Consider the following 5,401-nt stretch of genomic DNA (forward strand, 5'->3'; position numbering starts at 1 on the left):
ATAACTATCTAGAATATATATCATAACTAAGTGTTTTTCTAAAATTAACTTTAAAATATTAAATAAAAAGTTTTCATATATTTTAAAAGTTAATTATGTTGCTAATTCAATTTTAATTAGGGTAGACTAATGTAATTAACCTAATACAATTATTTAAATAAGGCAAATGAGCATTCACAATTGGGGTAGTTCATGTGAGGGGGAGCTGGGTTCAGTATGTCGTACCAACTTCTATTGGCCCCCAACTCTCACACAAGGCCCAAAAGAGAGGAATTTAACCTTTAAATAAACAATTGTTATTCATTGAATAAGCCCAAATCTAATTGGGCCTAAATAAAATTACTTATGTCAAATTTTATTTTAGCAACCTAGTCCATTTACTTAGTAAAACTGAAATGGGCTTCCTATATGCATCTAAGCCCAATAGCAAACATCTAGGCTCACACAGGTCAAATGATTTGGATGGGCCCTATCATGTTACTAGGTTTACACAGATGAAAGAAGTACAAAATTTACCTGTTACAAATTATTTATAAGATCTATTGACAATTGTACTATGATTAAAATCAGATCATTGGATCTGTCAACAAGTTAATCATAGCAATTTAGATAAAATAAATAATAGGTTTGTTAATTTTTTTTTTTGAATAAACAATATAAATAAATAAACAAACATTGTCCATGTAACAGATGTGAAATAAGATATTAATATAATTACATTATTATTCTTAAACTAACCAAATAAATTTTGAAAATTTAGGGTTGTTAAAACAAACCTTAAATCTCAAAATAAAGGAAACTAATTTTTAAAATATCTAAGTTTATTTGACTCAAATTAAATTAAATATCAAATAAGATCAATGATTTGAAAGAAAGAATCTTCAATATCACTTTCAAATCTTATAATTTAATTAAAATAAACCAATTTTAAAATAGATTTGGTTAGATAATTATTATTTTAGGAATAAAATAAGAAATAAATAATAATTATCATAATTATATGTCAAAATATCTAATTTAGCAATATTCAAATTTCTACAAAATATCTAAGTTATATAAATATTTAAGATATGATTTATAAATTTCCAATAAGAAAAGAAAAATGATATATATAGAAAAATATCATTTTTAAACTTGTAATTTATAAATAATTAAATATATAGCAAAATAACAAATTTTGAATTTGAAAATATTATGGTAAGTGTATCTATAAAAATATCTATGTTAATTTCAAATTTATTAATTATTTAATTTGTCATATAAGATAATTTTAATATAATATTTTAAATAAAAAGACAAAGTTATATTTTAATTTAAAATATGTTAAATATCAAAATATCTAATCTTATAATTAAATAATAAATAAATATTAAAGAAGTTAACAAATTTTTTAAATCTGACCATAATAGGAAATATTTAAAATTGGAAATATTCCAAAATGGAAATATTTAAAATTTGAAAAATTCCAAATTGAAAATATTTAAAAATTGGAAATATTTCAATTTAGAAATATTGAAAATTGGAAAAATGAATTTTGGGAAATAATCCCATGAAAAAATTGAATTTTGGGGAAAAATCCCACAAAATTCGAGATTTAGGTTGGCTGCCCAGGAGGGGCTGCAAACAGCAGCCCAGGAGGTTGCAAAAGTCCTTGTACGCGCGCGGAGGAGGAGATCACGCCGAGAAACGTCGGCGTTTGCAGGGTCCCTGACCGAGAAAGCTCGGTCAGCTGCAGGGTGATCAGGGCCAGTCACGTGCGCGGATGGGGAAGGTGTCCGAGGGTTTGGTGCGCATGAGCACCACCCTCGACACCATTAAATCCCGATTTTTCAAAATTCATATCTTTTTCGTTTTTCATCGGAATTAAGTTCCGTAAAAACGAAAAATTGCTTAATTTTTCACAAAAAATCCAAATAAAATATTTTAAAAAATAGAAAAAATTCGTACAACATAAACATTCATCACACAAGTGTTGGGTTTTATGCCCTAAATAAAACCCATTTCAATATAATCAGATTTACTTATTAATAAAGATCAGAAATAACATTTTATGTTGCATGGTTCACATGATTTATTTCATGATTATATGTATATAATGTATGAATTCTTTTTAAGTCCAGAACATATGAATTTGTTAAAGATTATAGTGTTGTCAGCACAGTAGAATATAATCTTAATTATATGTTCAAAAGTTTATTCCCTGATTTGTCAGAACACTGGATTTAGACTGACATGGTATAATCAGCGATAGGTATTCTTACACCTTGGAAAAGTGTTATGTCCTTTCCAGGACATTGGCAAAGTTTACCAGTATCGGATGTATGGAGTATACATCGGAAGGGACCGATATTGAACTTTGATTAGATATATTAAAACTTACCGTAATATCTATTCAATTCAATATCACATGTTGATCCTAGATCAAATAAGCTTAATCCTGATATGGTTAGGTTCGATCTCAAGAGTACTATACATGTTCTTTGATTTGTTAGTTAAGCCTACTTTTGGGTCAGGGTGATACGTACATTTTGGGAACATGATAGTATAATTGAGTGGGAGCGCTACCATAAATATGGAATCTATAACTTCTATAGGAACTTAGAAGTGAAACGATGATATCCTTCGAGCTTGGCTAAACAGAGATAAATGGTGGAGATCTCATTTCACTTTGCTGAAATATCATATATACAGAGCTAAGTGTTTTAAGGATAAAATACATTGAAGGTGTAACAGTAACTTAGTGCCTTTTCAATGTAGATCATCTATTACATGGTCATTGATCACATTAGGATTATAACAATGGATAACTAATGACGTGTCTATATCATGGAACATATACAACGTTCTATATGACTGAGAGTGCAATTCCAAGTTCTAAGTGTGGATTCAATAAGGAATTAATAAGTTAGGGAATTTACTTGGTAAATTCAGTTCGACTTATTGGAAGCTCGGTTATATAGATCCATGGTCTCCATACTAGTTGAGACCATACTGCTTGTAAGACTCAGTTAATTAATTTTAATTAATCAATTATAATTCTAAAAGTTAGATGATGAGTCCATATTTATCTTATAAATATGATTAATTAATTTATTAATATTCTTAAACTGATTCTTTAAATTATTAATTAGTGTGATTTTAATTTGTTAGGTTATTTTAAATACTATTCATCCTTTTAGAGTCTTTTGGAGGGATTTTAACATATTTTGGTAGTAAATAATGGAAGTCGGCGAGCTCGATTGTACAAGATGGAACTTAATTGCAAATTCGGACGAACTTAAAAGCAGAATTGGACTTGGAGCTTAACATGAAAGTTTTAGATCTCGTTCTTAGCTTTCCATAACATCTTGAATCGTCCAATTCCGAGTAATATTGAGAGAGTTATGGCCAAAATACTATCAGTCGTCGCAGCAAGAAATTTTTAAAAAAATGATAGCGAAAATAAAGATAAATTTTCAAGAAGAGTTGTAATTTTTTATCTTTTGTTTAAAAGATGAATTATCTTTATCCGAGATATTTCCTAATACTATTATAAATAGAATCCTAATTCTAAGAGGATTTATCTATCCACTATAAATAGAATCCTAATTCTAATAGGATTCAACTAACTTTCTCATTACTATAAATAAGACCTCTTAGACTACAAATGGAGGAGAATCCAAAAAACTACAAATTAAATATTATGATTTTTATTAATGTCTAGTTCTGAGTAGTTTTCTTTTAGTTAAGGGTTATTTCAAAACCCGAAACATGAATTTTTAATTTTATTATTGAATGTTAATTTTTAGTTTCCATTATATCAAATTGCTTCTATTCTTCTATGTTCAATGCTATGATTATTGTTTTAATCTTGTTCAGACGGCCACTAAATTAAGATTCACTTTAATCTACCGTCATCTTAGGATTACTATTCACCTAATAGTCTAGGATTCTAAGTGCTTGTGACAAATTACAATTTGTGATGAAGAATAGAACCTAGGTTAAATGAATTATATGCTTCATTGATTTGTTTCCTAGATTAGTGTATCTCCATAAATCTCAATGCTTTATCTAAGTTAAATAAATTGCATGCTTCATGGATTTACTGCTTTAGGTAAAAGAGTTAATTATTGAGCGCTTCGCCTTGATTACATACAATAGGGAGATTGGGATAATTGACTGCTTCAGCGTTATCTGCAGGATTAATAGTTTGATTGGAAATTGAAAATTACATTCTTTAATAGGAATTAGGAATGAATGTTAAGGGTGGCGAATAACCTTTAACTAGTTTCTCATATCGTATTCTTTACTTTAAATTTGTTCTTTTCTTTAATTTTTATTATTGAAATTTTTATTCTAATCTTCAAAACCCCTATTTTCCTAATTTTTGTCACTAAATTTGTGAATAATTTAATAAACTTAGTCCTCGTGGGATCGACCCTTACTTACGATTATACTAAAATAATTGAAAGTATTGGAATTAAAAAAAAATAGTAAATTTGTTGTGGCTTACGACACGCATCATTATACTATGTCTACTTTATGAATTTTCACTAAGCAAGGGTAAAACAGTAAATAGAGAGTTTAAAGGGTATATTTATTAATTGGGAAACTTTGATTAATTTTATTAGTAAATAAAATGAATGACAATATATTATTTAATAATTAATTATAGTTATTAAATAATTAGATTTGACATTTATGTGGTTGAATGAGAAAATTGGCAATTTTGGAAAATGGGAAACTAGGAATGATAAAATAGGAAAGTTGTAAAAGTGAGAGGCTTGTTTCCATTTTCTAAGGGCCGACCACTTTGTTTCCTTTTATCATTTTATTTTTCATTTTTTAAATGCCAAGTAATTCAACCTTAACCCTGTGTGGTATTCTATAAATAGAAGGTAAAGGCTTCAGGTTTCCAAGACAATTGTATCTCATTCTTTTCATAGTGAATTCCTGAGCCACCACTTTCCTCTCTCTTTTCTTCTCTAAATATCGAAATCCCTTGAGTGAATGAGTAGTGCCCACACACATCAAGTGGTACCTCAATCATAGTATGTAAGAATATGAAAAATCAACCATCAAAGAAGGAGAGAAGAAGATCTAGATTCAGATCTTGATTATGCTCTGCTACAGAAAGGAATCAAGGGCTAGAGATCTGAATGGAAGGAGTCATAATATTCCGCTGCACCCACTGTAAGGTTTTCTTAAACTCTTATGTGTTTAATTTCATTGTTTTAGAATTCATATTAGGATGTTAATAAAACATACTTGGTAGTAAATGTAGATCCTGGTAAAATAATTCCAACAACTAGCACCAGAGTCATGGTAATGATTTACTTTCATGAAATATGAATTAAAACAATGTTTTATATGTTTTTGTGTTGATTTGGATGGTTTCATGTGGTTTATGTGTTAGTTGATG

The sequence above is a fragment of the Cannabis sativa genome, chromosome 6, assembly GCF_029168945.1.
Source record: "Cannabis sativa cultivar Pink pepper isolate KNU-18-1 chromosome 6, ASM2916894v1, whole genome shotgun sequence".
Taxonomy (NCBI): Eukaryota; Viridiplantae; Streptophyta; class Magnoliopsida; order Rosales; family Cannabaceae; genus Cannabis; species Cannabis sativa.